At 46.3% G+C, this 22,766-nt stretch overlaps 1 long non-coding RNA gene across 1 annotated transcript in view; it reads left to right on the forward strand.

Annotated features, from left to right (window-relative positions):
- LOC139264028 (uncharacterized) overlaps positions 1-22,766 on the forward strand; it is a 246,052-nt gene that overhangs the window by 95,216 nt on the left and 128,070 nt on the right. Inside the window, exon 2 of the long non-coding RNA XR_011593280.1 lies at positions 9,506-9,601. This is a non-coding gene — a long non-coding RNA (uncharacterized lncRNA). The remainder of the gene's footprint in view (positions 1-9,505; positions 9,602-22,766) is intronic.

Here is a 22,766-nt window from a genome sequence, read left to right on the forward strand (position 1 = left end):
ATGATGATAGATTGAGTAGAGTGGGTCTTTACTCGTTGGAGATCAGAAGGATGAGGGGTGATCTTATAGAAACATTTAAAATAATGAAAGGGATAGACAAGATAGAGGCAGAGAGGTTGTTTCCACTGGTCGGGGAGACTAGAACTAGGGGGCACAGCCTCAAAATACGGAGGAGCCAATTTAAAACCGAGTTGAGAAGGAATTTCTTCTCCCAGAGGGTTGTGAATCTGTGGAATTCTCTGCCCAAGGAAGCAGTTGAGGCTAGCTCATTGAATGTATTCAAGTCATAGATAGATTTTTAACCAATAAGGGAATTAAGGGTTATGGGGAGCGGGCGGGTAAGTGGAGTTGAGTCCACGGCCAGATCAGCCATGATCTTGTTGAATGGCGGAGCAGGCTCGAGGGGCTAGATGGCCTACTCCTGTTCCTAATTCTTATGTTCTTATGTTCTTTTGTTCTTAGACGGCAATGGGAGAAAATAGCTGTGGCGTCAAGCCCTGAGGACCTGGATGCATGTATCTTCAATTGTTGTGGCCCACCAACTGCATCACTAGCCTCAGCTCAATGCACCTCATCCTCATCACTCACCTACCAACAGTATCAGTCATGCCTCAACAACGTGGACCATTTCCCATATCTCAGGAGTCTCTTATCAACAAAGGCAGACATTGATGCGGAGATTCAACATCGCCTCCAGTGCGCCAGTGCATTCTTCGGCTGTCTGAGGAGAAGAGTGTTCGAAGACCAGGCCCTGAAATCTACCACCAAGCTCATGGTCTACAGGGCTGTAGTAATACCCGCCCTCCTGTATGGATCAGAGCCATGGACGATGTATAGAAGGCACCTCAAGTTGCTGGAGATGTATCACCAATGATGTCTCCACAAGATCCTGCAAATCCCCTGGGAGGACAGGCGCACCAACATCAGTGTCCTCGTCCAGGCTGACATCCCCAGCATTGAAGCACTGAACACACTCGATCAGCTTCGCTGGGCGGGCCACATAGTTCGCATGCCAGACATGAGACTCCCTAAGCAAATGCTCTATGCGGAGCTCTTTCATGGCAAACGAGCCAAAGGTGGGCAGCGGAAAAGTTACAAGGACACCTTAAAAGCCTCCCTGGTAAAGTGCGACATCACCACTGACACCTGGGAGACCCTGGCCGAAGACCGCCCTAGGTGGAGAAAGTGCATCCGGGAGGGCGTTGAGCTCTTCGAGTCTCAACGCTGAGAGTGTGAAGAGGTCAAGCGCAGGCAACGGAAGGAGCGCACGGCAAACCAGTCTCAACCACCCCTTCCCTCGACGAATGTCTGTCCCACCTGTAACTGGGTCTGTGGCTCTCGTATTGGACTGTTCAGCCACCAAAGAACTCACCTTAGGAGTGGAAGCAAGTCTTCCTCGATTCCGAGGGACTGCCTATGATGATGATCAATCAGGATTCATAGCTTCACCTCACCCTCACACACTTAGCACTGTTGCAAGTCTCACACTCACATCTTACAGCTTGCACACACTAATAGCTATTCAACCATGACAGCCCCATCACCCAATCACATTGCACCACACTCATTGACACACTACCTTCTCTCATCTAGGACAAGGTGGTGCACAACTGGCGACAGCAGGATCAAACCAGCAGGGGGGGCAGGCGTGGCTACATGTTCTTACTCCATGGAAACAGCCCAGAATGCTAACAGCCATGCCGAGATGGTACAGTCCGAAGCCAGACCTTCTAGGCCTAGAGCTGCTTGAGATCGTCCTCCAAAGCCATCTGCAGTTTCCCCCACTAAAAATCAGCAGCCTTCCATCAGCCATGTTGTAGCCACTGGGGTAGCATTGCGTAGGAGCATTAAGACAGACAAAGGCACATGGAAGACAGGCATAAAGGGAATGCACAAGGGTAATTAGTTGATGTTTGTATGCAATATGGCATAATTTGATTTATAAATTTAGTTTGGAATGTTTATTTTGTGTTGACTTTTATTTTTGCATTATGGCCAAGCAGATGCTGTGATGGTCAGTAAGTGAGGCAAGGTAAAGTATGGGACAGTTGGTGAATGGCGAACTAGGGTTTGTGTTTACTGACACCGCAGTCAAATAAATCATTCACGCTATCCCAGCCAACTTCCTCTTTCTCCTCCTCCTGCTCCTGCGTCTCCTCATTCTGCTCCTCAGCTGGTCATCGTATAGCTGGTGACAAGTGCTGTGCCTTCATTATGGCCAAGTTGTGCAGCATACAGCAGACCACTATGAATCTTGACACAAAATCTGCCGAATACTGCAGGGCTCCTCCAGCATGGTCCAGGCAGCGGAAGCGTTGTTTCAGCACTCTGACATTTTGTGTGGCAGCATGGCTTTCGTTGTATGCATGCTCCCCACATGTGCATGGGTTTCACACTGGAGTCATGAGCTATGTTGTCAACGGATAGACCCTTGTTGCCCAGGAACCACCATTTGGTTTGTCGTGGTGGCTGAAGTGCAGGTGGCACTTCCACAGAATGAAGACATCACGACTGCTGCCAGAATACTAGGCATTGACCTGCTTGACAGCAAATCAAGCAGGTCAATGCCCAGTTTGCACACCAGCTGGATGTTGAGGGAGTGGAATTATTTTCGGTTGTGGTACATCCCCATGCAGCACCTTAAACATTCAGCGGGAGAAATAGGCCTCCTTTGCGCCTCCTGTTAATACCTCCAAGGAGCGATAACGAGGCGCTAACGGCTTATTGACCAGGCGTGGTGAAATTACCGATGCCTGTGAACTTCCATGGCGGGTTAATGCTGGCGCTAAAACTTACCGCCACGAACACTTGCACCCCGGAGGTCATGACTTCATCCGGTGCGCAGCCCCCCGTTATCGCCCTGGATGTAAAATTTGCTTCCGACCCCTACAGCATCGCTAGGTGTTAAGAACATCAGTTGCAGGAGGCGTTGTGACCTCGGCTGGCCGCTTGGGGAATGGTAATTAAAGGCAGTGGTGGTCAGATAGGCCAAATTTTATTGAGGTCCCAAGTGTGCTTTATTTTGGTTTTTTTCCAGACCGCGATTAATCAGCCATGCACTCTCGTGGAGTGCTTGGGGCTGTTGCTTGTGGATTGCAGATGCTGTCGCTGACCATTCCCAGACTTAGCCTCCAATGACCTCAGCATTGGCCCTTCCCTTTAAGGGAAAGAAGGAGGCTGTGAATCTGGCAGCACTGCACGGAACATTGTGTAGTGCTCTGATGCTACTGCCACTCTTGCTCCGTTTAGTGCTCCAAGGGAAGTGGTAGCACTTGATTTAGCGCTCCACTTCCCTCTTGGAGCATCAAACCTGAAGTTCGTATCGGATTTAATTGTGTAGTGCCCGACGATACTTTTACATTCCTGCAAAAGTTACTGCCCCAAAACGGGGCGCTACGCAATTTCTAGTCCTCACTCCCTCCACCATGGCTGCAGTATGTACCATCTTCAAGATACACTGCAGCAACTCACCAAGGCTTCTTCGATAGCACTCCCAAAGCTGCAATCTCTACCATCTCGAAGGACAAGGTAGCAGCGCATGGGAACTCCATCACCTGCAAGTTCCCCTCCAAGTCACACACTATCCTGACTTGGAAATATATTGCCGTTCCTTCATCGTCGCTGGGTCAAAACCCTGGAACTCCCTCCCTAACAGCACTGTAGGAGTACCATCATCATACGGACTGCAGCGGTTCAAGAAGACTGCTCACCATCAACGTCTCAAGGGCAATTAGGGATGGGCAACAAATGCTAGCCTTTCCGGCGATGCCCACATCCCATTAACGAATAAAAAAAAATCTCAGAGTTGACACGCGGCACCTGCAAAGCAATGCGCCTGCAGTCAGTGGTACCCTGCACCATGAGGAAGCCTGCAATCCTCGTGAAGCTGCGTTCTCACTCTGCCTGCTGTTCTCTGGCAAGAGAGAATGAAATGGAAGAAGCCCAACGCATAAAAGTTCATGGCCGCGGTCACCTTTACAGCCACTGGCAATACGGTCCTCACCCTGCTCTGAGGTTGCAGTTGTGGCTGCATTAGGTGGAAGATTTCAGTGCGGACATCCTTACTTAAGAGCAGACATCTGACACAATGGGGTCGAAATTGCCTTTTTTTGCGCCACCCGTTAGCGTCTCCGAGGGAGCGCGAACTGGGCATGAAACACTTTTTGCCAGGGGCAGGGGGCGCTATCGACTCCCAGGAAATTGCTCTGGAGTTAGCGGAGGCACTGCCCCACGGTTAACGCTGTCACCCGTCACCCGACCGGCGATGACCCATCAGCGCCACACGTCGATCCCTTTCCGCTCTGTGGCGGATATTTCCCCGCGGGCCACGAGGTTGATGCGAGCGGGTGTCACTGGCAGCCTCGTAGGGCGCAAACTAAAGGGGAGGTCGCGAGCGCCCAGCGCCACCCTCTTGCCGGTTTCGCCGACTCACCAGTCGGCTCCAAATCGTTTCTCCTTGCGTGGTTTCTCAGTTGCTAAGGAAGTGCTGACAGAGATATGTCATCTCCTACAGGCAGACCGATGCTTGGGCCGCTCTGGAGTCAGCCTTCAACACTCCCCTCAACAGGTCTCCAAAGTCATTGTGGTGTGCTGCATGCTGCACAACTTGGCCATCATGAGGGGCCAGGCATTGCCAATGGGGATTGCATGCCCACCTCAAGAAGAGGAGGATGATGAAAAGGAGCCTGGCAAGGTCCCCATCCACGGGAGAGGTAGCGTGGAGATGCTGCCGGACCAAGAATCACACGTCACCAGATCATAATGGGCCGGCTCTCCTAAATGGAGGAAACTGAGGGATGGAGCTAATATTTTAGGAAGTGCAGCCTTCTCACACACTGCTCCTCAGAGAGGTATGGGCATTGGTGCCTGTAAACCCGTGGGGGGGTGAGGCCTCCTCCCCGGATGTCTTCGGCCTCTCCTCTTCCATGGGCCAACATGGCCAAGAGACCTTCTTCCAGCTTGACGGCACCTGGCATTAGCATAACGCTAACGTTCCTCCAACTTACATTTTTGGCTATACTTGCAGTCGAGGGTGCAAACTATTTTCAGGCGCTATTTTTAATGCGCCACTGCAATTAGTGCCCGAAATCGCAAAAGCCGAAAATCCAACCCTATATAGAATGGTTACAGCACAGAAGGAGGTTATTTAGTCAGTCAAGCTCGGCTCTCTGCAAGAGCACTTCAGTTAGTCCCACTCCCCTGCCCTTTCCTTCAGATACTTATCCAAAGCCATGATTGAATCTGCCTCCTCCGCCATTTCAGGCTGTGCATTCCAGATCCTAACCACTCACTGGGTAAGAGTTTTTCCTCATGTCGCCTTTGGTTCTGCAATCACCTCTGGTTCGCAACCCTTCTGCCAATGGGAACAGTTTCTCAGTAGTAACTCTTAGACCCCTCGTGATTTTGTACATCTCTATCAAATCTTCTCTCAACCATCTCTGCTCGAAGGAAAATAACCCCAGCTTCTCCAGTCTATCCATGCAACTGAAGTCCCTCATCCCTGCAACCATTCTTGTAAATCTTTGCTGCACCCTCTCTAAGACCTTCACATGGAATTAGACACGGGTGCGAGTCAGTCAAATATGAGCCAGAGGACTTTCGAAAAAACTATGTGACACCAAGGTCGTGAAATCCAAGCTGAGTCCAGTAAATGTAAAATTGCGTACCTACACCAAAGAGCTCATACCAGTGATTGGCAGTGCAGCAGTCAAGGTGTCGTACGATGGGGCGGTTCATGATCTATCGCAGTGGATCATTCCAAGCAATGGTCCAACGCTGTTCGGCAGGAGTTGGCTCGAAAAAATAAAGTGGAACTAGAATGCTATTAAAGCCTTGTCATCGGTGGATGATGCTTCGTGTGCTTAAGTACTGAGCAAATTTCCCCCGCTGTTTGAACCGGGCATCGGCAACTTCATGGGAGCCAAGGTGCAGATCCACCTGGACTCAGATGCAAGACCTGTCCATCATGATGAGGGAGAAGGTCATACATGATGAGGGAGAAGGTCAAAGTCGAACTGGACAGACTCCAACATAAAGGGGTCATTTCACAGGTCGAATTTAACGACTGGACTAGTCCCATTGTTCCTGTGCTGAAGAGTGATGGCACTGTCCGGATTTGTGGAGACTTCAAGGTTAAGATCAACCGAGTTTTGAAACAGGATCAGTACCCATTACCAAAGGCTGATGACCCGTTTGCAACATTAGCCGGGGGAAATTCGTTCACCAAATTGGATCTGACGTCGGCCTATATGACACAGGAGCTTGTCGAATCGATCGAGAAACTTACGTGCATCAATACGCAGAAAGGGCTGTTCATTTACAACAGGTTTCCTTTCGGAATTCGCTCGGCTGCAGCCATATTTCAGAGAAACATGGAGAGTTTACTGAAGTCCGTCCCTAGAACTGTGGTGTTCCAAGACGACATTCTGGTCACAGGTTGTGACACTGCTGAATACCTGCACAACCTGGAAGAGGTTCTACGTCATCTGGACGAATTGGGGCTCAGGCTGAAACGTTCAAAGTGCGTCTTTATGGCACTGGAAGTCAAATTCCTGGGAAAGAAGATTGCTTCAGATGGCATCAGGCCTATGGACTCGAAAACAGAGGCCATCAAAAATGCACCCAGACCCCAGAATGTGACGGAGCTGCGTTCGTTCCTTGGTCTTCTCAACTACTTCGGTAATTTCTTACCTAAATTGAGCACATTATTAGAGCCACTGCACATGCTGTTCAGAAAAGGCGACAACTGGGTTTGGGTTGTATCTCAAGACAGGGCCTTCGAGAAGGCTAGAAATCTGCTTTGTTCCAACAAATTGCTTGTTCATAATGACCCATGCAAGCGTTTAGTATTGGCCTGTGTCGCTTCATCACATACGTGCTCCAACAATCCAGTGAGTCGGGCAAACTACAACTCGTTGCATACGCGTTGCATATGAGTCAAGAAGCATGCCTAAACTGGAAAAGCCTACGGCATGGTAGAGAAAGAAGCTTTAATCTGCGTATATGGGGTTAAAAAGATGCACCAGTGTCTGTTTGGGCTTTGTTTCGAGCTTGAAACCGATCACAAGCCGCTCATATCTTTGTTTTCAGAGCATAGAGGTATCAATACCAACACGTCGTCCCGCATCCAGAGGTGGGCACTGACATTATCTGCCTATGATTATGTCATTCGCCATAGACCTGTCACCGAGAATTGTGCCGATGCATTGAGCCGTTTACCGTTGCCCATGCCGGAGGTGGAAACGCCACAGCCCGCAGACCTACTTTTGGTCATGGATGCCTTTGAGAGTGAAAGGTTGCCGGTCACTGTTCAACAAGTTAGGACCTGGACCAGCCAGGATCCGATCTTATCGGTTGTAAAACGTTGTGCCCTTAGTGGTGATTGGTCGGCCATTCCCAGGGAAGTGTGTGATGAGACCAAACCTTACAACCATCGCAAAGACGAACTATCCATTCTGTCTGATTGTTTGCTGTGGGGTAATCATGTTGTTATGCTCAAGAAAGACAGGGAGAGATTTGTACGGGATTTACACAGTACCCATCCCAGTATTGTGATGATGAAGACCATTGCCAGGTCTCATGTTTGGTGGCCTGGCATTGACTCTGATTTGGAGTCATGTGTGCATCAGTGCAACACTTGCATGCAGTTAAGCAATGCACCAGTGGAATCTCTGCTAAGTCTGTGGCCGTGGCCGTGGCCATCCAAACCATGGTCGTGGATCCACATCGACTATGCTGGTCCTTTCCTGGGCAAAATGTTTTTGGTGGTGCTGGATGCGTATTCCAAATGGATAGAATGTGTAATCATGTCATCCAGCACATCCACAGCCACCATTGAGAGTCTTCGTGCCATGTTCGCCACTCATGGTCTGCCCGACATCGTTGTGAGCGACAATGGATCGTGCTTCACGAGTTTGGAGTTTCAAGAGTTTAGAAGACTTAATGGTATCAAACACGTAAGGTCAGCACCATTCAAACCCGCGTCCAATGGTCAAGCGAAGCGGGCTGTCTAAACCATCAAGCAGAGCCTGAAACACGTAACTCACGGTTCTTTGCAGACTCGCTTGTCACGCATACTGCTTAGTTACAGGATGAGACCCCACACGTTTACTGTGGTTCCCCCCTACTGAACTGTTGATGAAGAGAGGTCTCATTGCTCTTGCTCTCGCTTGTCCACCTTGATCTTAACAATCACGTCGAAAACAGACGTCAACATCAGCAGTGGTATCATGATCGCATTGCCGTGTCACGCGACATCTCTATTAATGATACTGTGTATGTGCTTAAGTATGGTCAAGGCCCCAAGTGGGTCACTGGCACTATTACGGCCAAGGAGGGTAACAGGGTGCTTATTGTCAGGCTCACTAATGGGCAAACATGCAAGAGGCACATTGATCAGACGAAATTGCGGCACACAAACGAACCGAAACAGCTTGAAGAACACACCATCAATGACCAACCGATTCATATTCAGCCATTAGAAGACCCTGCTGTTGTCAATGAATCTGGACCTTCAATCCCTGACATGGCTACTGCCACTCCCAATAGATCGGCTACCCAGCCTCAAGTCATGAATGACTCGGAGAGCACACCCAGATCTGGAATTAAACTGAGCCGATCAACTAGGGAGTGGAAAGTTCCAGACTGCCTCAATTTGTAAATAGGACTGATACCAAGATCTTGGGGTGTTGGTGGTTGGGTGGGGGGGGGGGGGGGGGGGGAAATGATGTAACGTATGTATGCCTGGGTTTATCTGCCACCAGGGGGAGCGACCGTCGGAGGTCATTGGGCCACAGACACACACGTGCAGTCCTTGTATATAAAGAAAGCCTCCATGTTTAATCCTCACTTTGAGAGCTAATAAAGTAGTCAGGTTGCACCTGATTGAGTTCACGGTACTAAGCCTATTGAGTTATTGCATACGCAACACATAGTGTCAATCACTTTTACCCATTACATTGTCCAATTACAGGGGAGTGATTACCTATGACAACCCCCTCCCCTCTTCAAGAGGTCATCTTTTTATCTTCCTTATCTTCGCTGCTGTGAAGCACCTTGGGATGTTTTACTATGTTAAAGGCGCTATATAAATAAAAGTTATTATTTATTTGTTATAAATGTCTTGTCCTTCTATAGAATTGTTTATTAGATTTTTTAGATAGATTTTTAATAGATAGATTTTTAACCAATAAGGAAATTAAGGGTTACGGGGAGCGGGCGGGTAAGTGAGCTGAGTCCACGGCCAGATCAGCCATGATCTTGTTGAATGGCAGAGCAGGCTCGAGGGGCTAGATGGCCTACTCCTGTACCTAATTCTTATCTTCTTATGTTCTTATTCTATGTCTCCTTGCTGCCTTCTTTATCAGTTTTAGTCATGCCTGCTTGAAGGCCTGTTTTTCATGTCCTGACCTCATAACGAACTTGCCTCTCTGAGTCTACTGAGCTAGCATAAAATCATTATTTATTTTATAATTCGCAATTTCTTCTGATTCATGTTTTCTTACAGACATTTCACCGTAGCATTCCCCAAAGGTGCAGCATTTTTGTTCCATGTTAACTGGCCATCAGTGAAAAATTAAGCAGAGATAAGGAGCATCACAAGGTAAGACATACTTAGTCCCAACTTCATTGCAAACCTAGGCATATCAAGTCCTCTAAGATGGTCTATGCTGTTTTATTTTTACCTATTCTAGGGATGTTGAAGTAGCTAAAAAGGCTGACATTTATTGCCCATCCCCAGATGTGGTTTGATACAACTTTAGAAGGCCTTAAGAGTCAACCACATTGGTGTAGGACTGGAGTCACTTATAGACCAGATGAGGAAAGGAGTATTAATAACATTAAATAATTGGTTATGAATAGTTGCTCTGTGTGGACAAGCTGGGTTAATATCTATCTAGGTCAGAGACATTACCAGTGAACCAGTTTTGAACTAGATTTGAACTCATGTTCTCGGGATTATTAATCTAGGCTCTCTGGGTTATTATTCCAGTAACATAACCACTACACTACCGTACCAATTACGGTATGCAGTCAAGATTGATGCACAAGTTGATGTTATGTCTTTAAGTCTGAACTTATGAAACTTTTTTTAGCATGCCCATTTGTAAGCTTATTTTCTTTGAAGTGATTCCTTCAGCCCTTCCCAACATTCCCTGGGTAATATATAATGTCGCCAACCTGCCTCTTGAGGGGCAATTATGAAACTGGCCAATAAGAAATGTGTCAGATTTGCCTGTCGACCATGGACGTGCCTTGTCTCCAGATGATTACTCCTCCAATTATATCACTGTGATAGGAAATTGACTGTACAAGGAAATTGTGGCTGTGACCCCATACCCTAGCAGTTTGGTATGGTCTTTCATACATCAGCTTCTACCGCTAAGATGATTGGAATTTTCCCAGGGTATTGTCACCAAACAAAATTTCTGCTGTAGTTATAATGGCAGAGTAGGAGAAACAACAACAATAACTTGAATTTATTGAGCGCATTTAACGTAAAACATTCCAAGTCGCTTCACAAGAGCGTTATCAAGCAAAATTTGACACCGTGCCACATAAGCTGATATGAGGACAGGTGACCAAAAGCTTGGTCAAAAAGGTAGGTTTTAAGGAGCATCTTTAAGGAGAAGAGAGAGGCGGAGAAGTTAAGGGAGGGAATTCCCGAGTTTGGGGCCAAGGCAGCTAAAACACGGTCGCCAATGGTGGAGCGATTAAAATCGGAAATACACAAGAGGCCAGAATTGGAGCAGTGCAGAGATCTCAGAGGATTGTACGGCTGGTGGAGGTTACAGAGATAGGGAGGGGCGAGGCCATAGAAGGATTTGAAAACACGGATGAGAATTTTAAAATCGAGGCGTTGTCGGATAGGGAGCCAATGTAGGTCCACAAGCACAGGAGTGACGGGTGAACGGGACTTAGTGCGAGTTTGGATATGGGCAGCAGAGTTTTGGATGAGCTCAAGCTTATGTTGAGTGGAAGATGGGAGGCTGGCCAGGAGAGAATTGATTCACTCCTGTAGTTTAAAAAAAATAAATGTGAAGTTATTATAACATTGATGAATAGACATTTCTTGTTTATTTAAAAATATATTATTTATTTAAATATACAATAAAATCAGATTGTGGGCATTTTAGCCAACTAAAAAAATATGTAAGATAATTCTGGTAGCCAAATGTGTTCAGAAATAATCTGGAATTTCTGTTGCTCTTCTGCTGTCTGTAGTTTAGAATATCCAACTTAAGTAAAATACCAATGTTATTCCTATTGGAGTTTGTAAGTACAGTTTTATATTACAGCTTCTGAGAGGTGACACAAATTCAGACATTAAAGTTTAGAATATTCAAAACACCATACAATTTCAGGAATAAAGCACAAATGTATGAATTGTAATTAAACTTTTATGCATATTTTGTAAAAACTGTTAATAGATTCTCTGGCATCCTGTTGTTTGCATTATCAAAGTAAGGATCCACACCTCCGTAATGGTTGTTGAGATATCCAAACATTTATCTTTAATTTAACTAGTGACTCTTGAGCTATACGGGCCCAACATGTTTATTTTACATATAAATCTGTTTCTTTTAAATCTTGCATTTAAATCTAAACACTTTTGTTTAATACTGTCCAAACAGTAAAAAACAATGCAAACACTGGACTGAAGGAATAATGTTGGCATACACTTTATCAACCACAAATAAGATCCTGTGTTTTCTGTTAAACCTCAACAAAAGGAAAGTCCCTTTTCACAATGTGAACTTTAAAGAGGAACAGGTCATGCCACCAGGGAGAGAGTTGAGCTAGAAAATCTCAGATTATTGACATAATGGGCAAGAACTGACAGTTTTTCAGGACAGTAATGGATGTTTACTTGGATTAAATCACTATGTTGCCAAACAAATGAAAAATCTTTGCGAAACATAATTTTTAAACTGGATTTTTAACTTGGTGAAACAACCTGAACAAAAATGTTTTATCTCTAAAATTAAAATGTAGCATTTGTTGTACCATAGTAGCTTTAATATTTAGTAGGAGTATTTAGTACAGCCTCTCATGCTATGAGTGGAGCAGTGGACTGGTGCACCAATGCACTGTACCACTGAGTTTAACACTATATTTTGCTGTAGGGAAAATTCCCAATCTCCGTTGACCTATTGTGGGAGGAGGTAAAGAGTAAAGACCAAATTGTTTCAAATGAAAATTCAGGATGGGTCGGAAAACATGTTACCTGAGCTGTGGTCAGGCACATACTAGGCAGGCAATGTACAGTGGGATTGGTGTAGGGATGGGAAAATAGTTTAATATTTACCTTAATCTTTGGATTATTTAGTCTATTGAGTTAATATATCCTCCATCTTAAACCTTTACCTGAACCAATGATTGTATACTAGTCTAAATAATTTAACGTTAGAATTGGCTAACTGTGCTTGTGGCGTCTGTGCCTGAGCTGTGCAACACTTTCACCTGCACAATCTTTTGAAGCATGACGGTATATACTTTTGGCTTTTTCTGCTCTTTTTTCATGCTGCCAATTGTCTTGACTATGCTGTCTTGGATTGCATTTTGTTGTTCTTTCATCTGCTACAGTTCCATGGGGGGAAGGCACTCTTCCTTTTCTCCTACGTTTAGATTGAGCCTGTCTTAAAGCCAATTTCTTTTTTTCCCATTCTTCCTCCTGCAGCTGCCTCTGCATTTTTTCTTTCTCTGCACGTTCGATGTCTCTCCTGTCTCTTCTGTCAAATGCTTCTGCAATTAACCTCACTCTATCCTTCCTTCTCATTCGCGGTGCAAGCTTCTCGAGTGAAGATGTAGCCTCTAACCCGGATTGCCTCTGTCTTGAGTTGTTTCTGCAATGTTTGCGTCTCATCTTTTGGCCTGCATGTTTTGAATTGTGATGGCTTTGGCATTTTTCGCAGAACCTGGAGGGATACTGAACTGGAATCTTGAATGCGTCAATATCACTAAAGCTTGAAATTTGTGCAACAGGCTGTGAAGAAAAATATTTTGATTACTAAATCTTGAAGGGGTAATTTTATTCCTTAAAAAATTTATTTTAAGGTTAAATATGCAAATTTAAACATTTCTTGCTCTTTTTCAGAAATTTGAATTTCTTAGGGGGTGCAAGAACAGAGTGACCTGTGGGTTCACATTCACAAATCTTTGAAGGTGCCAGGTTGTTAAAAATCACATGGGATCGTGAGCTTTAAAAATAGAGGCATAGAGTACAAAAGCAAGAAGGTTATGCTAAATGTTTATTAATCATTGGCTAGGCTTCTGATGAAGTATTGTGCCCAAAGAGGAAAGAGGAGTAGAGAGATGGAAAAGTCTCAGCAGGGAGTTGCAGCGCTTGGGGCCGATGCAACAGAAGGCATGACCACCAATGGTTGAGTTATTATAATCAGGGATGCTCAAGAGGGCAGAATTAGAGGAGCGTAGACATCTCAGGGGATAAGAACATAAGAAATAGGAACAGGAGTAGGCCATACGGCCCCTCGAGCCTGCTCCACCATTCAATAAGATCATGACTGATCTGATCATGGACTCAGCTCCACTTTCCTGCCCGCTCCCCATAACCCCTTTCCCTTCTTGTTTAAGAAACTGTCTATTTCTGTCTTAAATTTATTCCATGTCCCAACTTCCACAGCTTTCTGAGGTAGCGAATTCCACAGATTTACAACCCTCTGAGAGAAGAAATTCTTCCTCATCTCAGTTTTAAATGGGCGGCCCCTTATTCTGAGATCATGCCCTCTAGTTCTAGTCTCGCCCATCAGTGGAAACATCCTCTCTGCATCAACCTTGTCAAGCCCCCTCATAATATTATACGTTTCAATAAGATCACCGCTCATTCTTCTGAATTCCAATGAGTAGAGGCCCAACCTACTCAAATTTTCGTCATAAGTCAACCCCCTTATCCCCGGAATCAACCGAATGAACCTTCTCTGAACTGCCTCCAAAGCAAGTACATCCTTTCGTAAATATGGAAACCAAAACTGCACGCGGTATTCCAGGTGTGGTCTCACCAATTCCTTGTATAGCTATAGGAAGACTTCCCTGCTTTTATACTCCATCCCCTTTGCAATAATTGGCCTTCCTGATCACTTGCTGTACCTGCATACTATCCTTTTGTGTTTCATGCACAAGTACCCCCAGGTCCTGCTGTATTGCAGCATGTTGCAATCGTTCTCCATTTAAATAATAACTTGCTCTTTGATTTTTTTTCTGCCAAAGTGCATGACCTCACACTTTCCAACATTATATTCCATCTGCCAAATTTTTGCCCACTCACTTAGCCTGTCTGTGTCCTTTTGCAGATTTTTTGTGTCCTCCTCACACATTGCTTTTCGTCCCATCTTTGTATCGTCAGTAAACTTGGCTACATTACACTCAGTCCCTTCTTCCAAGTTGTTAATATAGATTGTAAATAGTTGGGGTCCCAGCACTGATCCCTGTGGCACCCCACTAGTTACTGGTTGCCAACCAGAGAATGAACTATTTATCCCGACTCTCTGTTTTCTGTTAGTTAGCCAATCCTCTATCCATGCTAATATATTACCTCCAACCCCGTGAACTTTTATCTTGTGCAGTAACCTTTTATGTGGCACCTTGTCAAATGCCTTCTGGAAGTCCAAATACACCACATCCACTGGTTCCCCTTTATCCACTCTGTTCGTTACATCCTCAAAGAATTCCAGCAAATTTGTCAAACATGACTTCCCCTTCATAAATCCATGCTGACTCTGCCTGACTGAATTTTGCTTTTCTAAATGTCCTGCTACTGCTTCTTTAATAATGGACTCCAACATTTTCCCAACCACAGATGTTAGGCTAACTGGTCTGTAGTTTCCTGCTTTTTGTCCTTTTTTAAATAGGAGTGTTACATTTGCAGTTTTCCAATCTGCTGGGACCTCCCCAGAATCCAGAATGTGGGGCTGGAGGAGATTGCAGAGATAGGGAGGGGCGAGGGCCATGGAGGGATTTGAAAATAAGGGTGAAAATTTTGAAATCTAGGCATTGCTTAACCGGAAGTCAATGTAAGTCAGCAAGCACAGGGGTAATAGGTGAGAGGGACTTGGTGCGAGTTAGGACACGGGCAGCTGAGTTTTGGATCACCTCTAGTTTACGTAGGGTAGAATGTGGGAGGCCAGCCAGAAGTAAGTTGGAATAGTTAAGTCTAGAGGTAACAAAGACATGGATGAGAGCTTCAGCAGCGGAAAAGTTGATACAAGGGCGGAGACGGGTGATGTTACAGAGGTGGAAATAGGCGATCTTAGTTATGCTGCGGACATGTGATCGAAAGCTCATTTCAAGATCAAATATGACACCGAGGTTGTGAACAATCTGGTTCAGCCTTGGTCAGAGGTTGGGAGAGGGATGGAGTCAGTGGCTAGGGAACGGAATTTGTGGCGGGGACCGAAAACAATAACTTCGGTCTTCCCATTTTTCAATTGGAGAAATTTTTGCTCATCGGGCAAGCAGTCTGACAATGACTAGGGCATCAAAGGTGTTGGTGAGGGTAGCTGCAGAAATGTCATGGTGAATGGAGGGCCAATGGTTGGACAGTTGTGAGTTCATAAGTGCAGTTGTAAGTGAGTTGGGAGAGAGGTTTTTCCAGAGATGGACACAGAAGGAGGTCGGGTTGGAGATGGGGTTTGTGGAAGGGGGATGTGGGTGGAGAGCAATACGAGGAAGTGGTCAGAGATGGCCTTATCTACGATTGACACAATGGGAGAGATGGCAAGGTCAAAGGCGTGGCCGTGAATATGGGTTGGGGAGTTTACATGGAGAGAGAGATTAAGGGAGGATAGGAGGCTCGTGAGGAGGCAGCGACGAGTGCCTCGATGGGCCCTTTGTAGGATGCCAAGAGATGCACAGAGGGAGCCAAGCGTAGGACGATGGCAGGAGAATAGGAAGGTTGAAGGGTAATGAAGGAGTGAGGTCGGGATTTTGGAGGGCAGAGTATCTGAGAGAGGAGAGATGAAAGGAGGCATGATGACAGGGGAGAACGGTCAGGGAGGCTTCAAGAGAAAAGGAAAGAGGGGGAAATTAGAAAAGAATTGAAAGGCTCAGGTCCGGAGCGGCAGCAAAAGTCCGCCGCACGAATGGACAAGGGAATAGCTCAGGTTAGATAGGACTGCTTACACTTCCTACATAATCCCTGCCCCGCTTGCAGCTGGTGTAGTCTACCTGAGAAAGGCACAAAACCAGAAAAAACAAGTTTCGAATGGATCAAAAAGAAATGACTACATCCTGTACATTCGGTACCTGAATGTTACGCTAAAGTGTTACAATATATATAATTCACTAACTAGCGGACAGGTGCAGACTTAAGTAAGGAGAAATTGTTTCCACTGAAAAGATTATTTTATTCATGAGATGTGGGCGTCGCTGGTAAGGGCAGCATTGATTGCCCATCCCTAATTGCCCTTGAGGACACAGATTTAAGATGATTGGCAAAAGATCCAGAGGTGAGATGAGGAGAAATGTTTCACGCAGCGAGTTGTTATGATCTCGCATTCGCTACCTGTTAGGGCAGTGGAAGTAGATTTAATAATAACTTTCAAAAGGGAATTGGAAATATACCTTAAAAAGAAAATTTTTTAGGGCTATGGGTGAAATTAATTAGATAGCTCTTTCAAATTGCCAACACAGGCACATTGGCCCGAAGGTCCTCCTCCTCCTGTGGTGTGAGGGGGCGAAATTGCCCCTTTTTGCGACGCCCATTAGCACCTCCGGGGGGCGTTAATGGGGCGCAAAACACTTTTCGTCCGGAGGGAGGGGTAGTGGTGGGAATTTGCGGGAGTGCTGTCACGGAAATGCTGTGCCCCGCGGGTAGTGCCTCGTGCCACTGCACAACTGGCATGACAGCATTGCTGTGCACGGCGACCCCTCAGCGCTGAACGCCGATCCCTTTCTGCCACAATTGGCTGACGCGAGCAGGTCACAAAGTTGGCCGACATCCACTCGTGGGGTGAAATTAAAGGGGAGGTTGTCAGCGCCCCGCGCCGCCATCTTTAGAGTTTTGTCGACTCTCCCAGAATTGCTCCCTAGCGTGGTCCATAGAAACATAGACACATAGAAAATAGGTGCAGGAGTAGGCCATTCGGCCCTTCTAGCCTGCACCGCCATTCAATGAGTTCATGGCTGAATATGCAAATTCAGTACCCCCTTCCTGCTTTCTCGCCATACCCCTTGATCCCCGAGTAGTAAGGACTTCATCTAACTCCCTTTTGAATATATTTAGTGAATTGGCCTCAACTACTTTCTGTGGTAGAGAATTCCACAGGTTCACCATTCTCTGGGTGAAGAAGTTTCTCCTCATCTCGGTCCTAAATGGCTTATCCCTTATCCTTAGACTGTGACCCTGGTTCTGGACTTCCCCAAAATTGGGAACATTCTTCCTGCATCTAACCTGTCTAAACCCGTCAGAATTTTAAACGTTTCTATGAGGTCCCCTCTCATTCTTCTGAACTCCAGTGAATACAAGCCCAGTTGATCCAATCTTTCTTGGTAGGTCAGTCCCACCATCCCGGGAATCAGTCTGGTGAACCTTCGCTGCACTCCCTCAATAGCAAGAATGTCCTTCCTCAAGTTAGGAGACCAAAACTGTACACAATACTCCAGGTGTGGCCTCACCAAGGCCCTGTACAGCTGTAGCAACACCTCCCTGCCCCTGTACTCAAATCCCCTTGCTATGAAGGCCAACATGCCATTTGCTTTCTTAACCGCCTGCTGTACCTGCATGCCAACCTTCAATGACTGATGTACCATGACACCCAGGTCTCGTTGCACCTCTCCTTTTCCTAATCTGTCACCATTCAGATAATAGTCTGTCTCTCTGTTTTTACCACCAAAGTGGATAACCTCACATTTATCCACATTATACTTCATCTGCCATGCATTTGCCCACTCACCTAATCTATCCAAGTCGCTCTGCAGCCTCATAGCATCCTCCTCGCAGCTCCCACTGCCACCTAACTTAGTGTCATCCGTAAATTTGGAGATACTACATTTAATCCCCTGGTCTAAATCATTAATGTACAGTGTAAACAGCTGGGGCCCCAGCACAGAACCTTGCGGTACCCCACTAGTCATCGCCTGCCATTCTGAAAAGTACCCATTTACTCCTACTCTTTGCTTCCTGTCTGACAACCAGTTCTCAATCCATGTCAGCACACTACCCCCAATCCCATGTGCTTTAACTTTGCACATTAATCTCTTGTGTGGGACATTGTCGAAAGCCTTCTGAAAGTCCAAATATACCACATCAACTGGTTCTCCCTTGTCCACTCTACTGGAAACATCCTCAAAAAATTCCAGAAGGTTTGTCAAGCATGATTTCCCTTTCACAAATCCATGCTGACTTGGACCTATCATGTCACCTCTTTCCAAATGCGCTGCTATGACATCCTTAACAATTGATTCCATCATCTACCCACTACCGATGTCAGGCTGACCGGTCTATAATTCCCTGTTTTCTCTCTCCCTCCTTTTTAAAAAAATGGGGTTACATTGGCTACCCTCCACTCCATAGGAACTGATCCAGAGTCAATGGAATGTTGGAAAATGACTGTCAATGCATCCGCTATTTCCAAGGCCACCTCCTTAAGTACTCTGGGATGCAGTCCATCAGGCCCTGGGGATTTATCGGCCTTCAATCCCATCAATTTCCCAACACAATTTCCCGACTAATAAGGATTTCCCTCAGTTCCTCCTCCTTACTAGACCCTCTGACCCCTCTTATATCCGGAAGGTTGTTAGTGTCCTCCTTCGTGAATACCGAACCAAAGTACTTGTTCAATTGGTCCGCCATTTCTTTGTTCCCCGTTATGACTTCCCCTGATTCTGACTGCGTTTGTCTTTACTAACCTTTTTCTCTTTACATATCTATAGAAACTTTTGCAATCCGTCTTAATGTTCCCTGCAAGCTTCTTCTCGTACTCCATTTTCCCTGCCCTAATCAAACCCTTTGTCCTCCTCTGCTGAGTCCTAAATTTCTCCCAGTCTCCAGGTTCACTGCTATTTCTGGCCAATTTGTATGCCACTTCCTTGGCTTTAATACTATCCCTGATTTCCCTTGATAGCCACGGTTGAGCCACCTTCCCTTTTTTACTTTTACGCCAGACAGGAATGTACAATTGTTGTAGTTCATCCATGTGGTCTCTAAATGTCTGCCATTGCCCATCCACAGTCAACCCCTTAAGTATCATTCGCCAATCAATCCTAGCCAATTCACGCCTCATACCTTCAAAGTTACCCTTCTTTAAGTTCTGGACCATGGTCTCTGAATTAACTGTTTCATTCTCCATCCTTATGCAGAATTCCACCATATTATGGTCACTCTTCCCCAAGGGGCCTCGCACAACGAGATTGCTAATTAATCCTCTCTCATTACACAACACCCAGTCTAAGATGGCCTCCCCGCTAGTTGGTTCCTTGACATATTGGTCTAGAAAACCATCCCTTATGCACTCCAGGAAATCCTCCTCCACCGTATTGCTTCCAGTTTGGTTAGCCCAATCTATGTGCATATTAAAGTCACCCATTATAACTGCTGCACCCTTATTGCATGCACCCCTAATTTCCTGTTTGATGCCCTCCCCAACATCACTACTACTGTTTGGAGGTCTGTACACAACTCCAACTCATGTTTTTTGCCCTCGGTGTTCTGCAGCTCTACCCATATAGATTCCACATCATCCAAGCTAATGTCCTTCCTAACTATTGCATTAATCTCCTCTTTAACCAGCAATGCTACCCCACCTCCTTTTCCTTTTATTCTCTCCTTCCTGAATGTTGAATACCCCTGGATGTTGAATTCCCAGCCCTGATCATCCTGGAGCCACGTCTCCGTAATCCCAATCACATCATATTTGTTAACATCTATTTGCACAGTTAATTCATCCACCTTATTACGGATACTCCTTGCATTAAGACACAAAGTCTTCAGGCTTGTTTTTTTAACACCCTTTGTCCTTTTAGAATTTTGCTGTACAGTGGCTCTTTTTGTTCTTTGTCTTGGGTTTCTCTGCCCTCCACTTTTCCTCATCTCCTTTCTGTCTTTTGCTTTTGCCTCCTTTTTATTTCCCTCTGTCTCCCTGCATTGGTTCCCATCCCCCTGCCATATTAGTTTAACTCCTCCCCAACAGCACTAGCAAACAGTCCCCCTAGGACATTGGTTCCGGTCCTGCCCTGGTGCAGACCGTCCGGTTTGTACTGGTCCCACCTCCCCCAGAACCGGTTCCAATGCCCCAGGAATTTGAATCCCTCCCTGCTGCACCACTGCTGAAGCCACGTATTCATCTGCGCTATCCTGTGATTCCTACTCTGACTAGCACGTGGCACTGGTAGCAATCCCGAGATTACTACTTTTAAGGTCCTACTTTTTAATTTATCTCCTAGCTCCTTAAATTCATTTTGTAGGACCTCATCCCTTTTTTTACCTATGTCGTTGGTACCAATGTGCACCACGACAACTGGCTGTTCTCCCTCCCTTTTTAGAATGTCCTGCACCCGCTCCGAGACACCCTTGACCCTTGCACCAGGGAGGCAACATACCATCCTGGAGTCTCGGTTGCGGCCGCAGAAACGCCTATCTATTCCCCTTACAATTGAATCCCCTATCACTATCGCTCTCCCACTCTTTTTCCTGCCCTCCTGTGCAACAGAGGCAGCCACGGAGCCATGAACTTGGCTGCTGCTGTCCTCCCCTGATGAGTCATCCCCCTCAACAGTACTCAAAGCAGTGTATCTGTTTTGCAGGGTCGCCATCGTGCAGCCCGGCAATCCGTTTTGGGTTCCGAGCTGCAGGCTCGGTACCACGCTGCCGTGGTAGACCAGTGGAGGCCATCAGAGGCCTTGTAGAGTGCTCAGCGGCTCTCCCCTTTAAGCACGTCAGCGCTATGTGGAGCATCTGTGTCGTGCTCCCGATTGCGCCACATTAGTGCCGCTGGTCCCGCCCCCAACAGTGGTGTGTGTGAGATTGCGCTCCACTTTCTTTGAGGGGCGGTAAGCCCAATTCAGCTTCTGAGGCAGGGCGGGGCGGTGCGGGAACTCTCCCCCCCAGCAGGGCAATTTCGCCCCCTAAGTGGGCTCGAAATTTGTTACAGCCAAGAAATCGGCAGTATTCAGACTAAAAAAGGTTAAGCTGCGCCACCTGAAAATCATCTAGGATGCATGCAAAATTAGTGCTCACTCTTCATTAAAACGATTACAGTCATAATTCTAATCTAAAAACTCAAGCTCACTGGTGTTACACTGAAAAGCTGGACCAATAGGTGGCAGTCGAATTGAAAGTAATGGTTGCCACAGGTATTTTTCCCTATTTAAACGGGAGACTCATTGATGCTGCACAACCTCATTCTCAGGATTGTTGGGTGCGCTGCTTCCCCAACAACCAGAAGAAGGTGGTCAAGGAGAAGGAGAGTTCTTTACAAATTGCAAATTGTTGCTCCAGGGAGAAAGCCCTGAGGTTCTCTGATGAAACTCTGGAGGCATTGGTTTTAGTGGTAGAGAAGGCAAGCGGTCCTGTACCCGCCAACAGGAGGAGGCCTTTGCTACAAGTCTGCCGCACTATGTGGAAGAAGGTAGCACACCACGTCACGGGCAGCACTGTGGTCCCCAGGACCCACACCCAATGCAGGAAGAAGTTTAACGACCTCACAGGTGATCAGGATGAGTGAAGGCTCCGGTTCGAGCCCGGGTGGAAACATTCCAAAAAGAGTTTCAAGAAATTCTGCACACCACCATCTGTACCACAAGCTTTACACACTGCTCAATGCACCACACCCCAGCACTCACCCACCAACGATATCTACCTATCAACACTCGCCCACATCTGACACGTTGTACACTGAAGTCACACTGGACAAATCAGACATGGAATAAAGGATTAAAGTGTGTATGTGCAAGTAAAATCAGAAGCAGCCCTGACAAACTAAACACGTAGAAATAAGAATCTATTGAATGTCTCATGGCCCCGCATTGTGTACCTTCTGTCCTAACACAAGAGATAACTCAGGGATATTGATTTCAAACCGATACATCAGCAAAACTGGTACCCAGTAGATCAAAGGTCAAAGCAGAGCAAGAGTATGGAGAGATAACATAACATTCCAAAGCTGCATAAACAACCCAGAAACACATTGGGGGAAAGGTCCCAGGGGTAGGCAGGTTGGAAATCATCTTCACCTTGAGTGACAAAGGGCTGTGTTCATTCAAATCAATGTATGTCTCATGTATTGAATGTCCAGCCGTTATAGGCGGTAAATGTACAACAACCCTATGTGTTCTTTGTTCATTTAGGAGCCGAGAGTTCAGTAGGGATTGACTTACGAGCCTGCTCCTCCCTTGCAAGTAAAATAAACTTATGTGTGTTTAATTCCTAACAGACTGTGTCGAGGTTAATTATTTAATCTCCACTACACACACAATGACAGCTATTCAACTGTAACAAGCACATCACACAAACACATTGCACCACACTCACTCACACACTTTCCTTTCTCTTGCAGGCCAAGGTGGTGCATAATTTGCAGGAGCAGGAGAGGACAGGCGGAGGCCAAGCCCACACTGAAGAGCTGAGCCAGCTGGACATGAGAGTGCTGGAAATCATTGGGCGCCAGGTCGTCGGTACCGTGGCCACCGGCGACATTGCCCCCCTTGGGGACAACAACGGTATGTTCATTTCTATTCCTTCTTCTCACTTTCAACTTCCCTCTCAGCTCTCACTTTCGAACTACTCTTGCTGTGTGCATCCATTTCTGCCTTCC

The sequence above is a fragment of the Pristiophorus japonicus genome, chromosome 5 (assembly GCF_044704955.1).
Source record: "Pristiophorus japonicus isolate sPriJap1 chromosome 5, sPriJap1.hap1, whole genome shotgun sequence".
Classification (NCBI taxonomy): Eukaryota; Metazoa; Chordata; class Chondrichthyes; family Pristiophoridae; genus Pristiophorus; species Pristiophorus japonicus.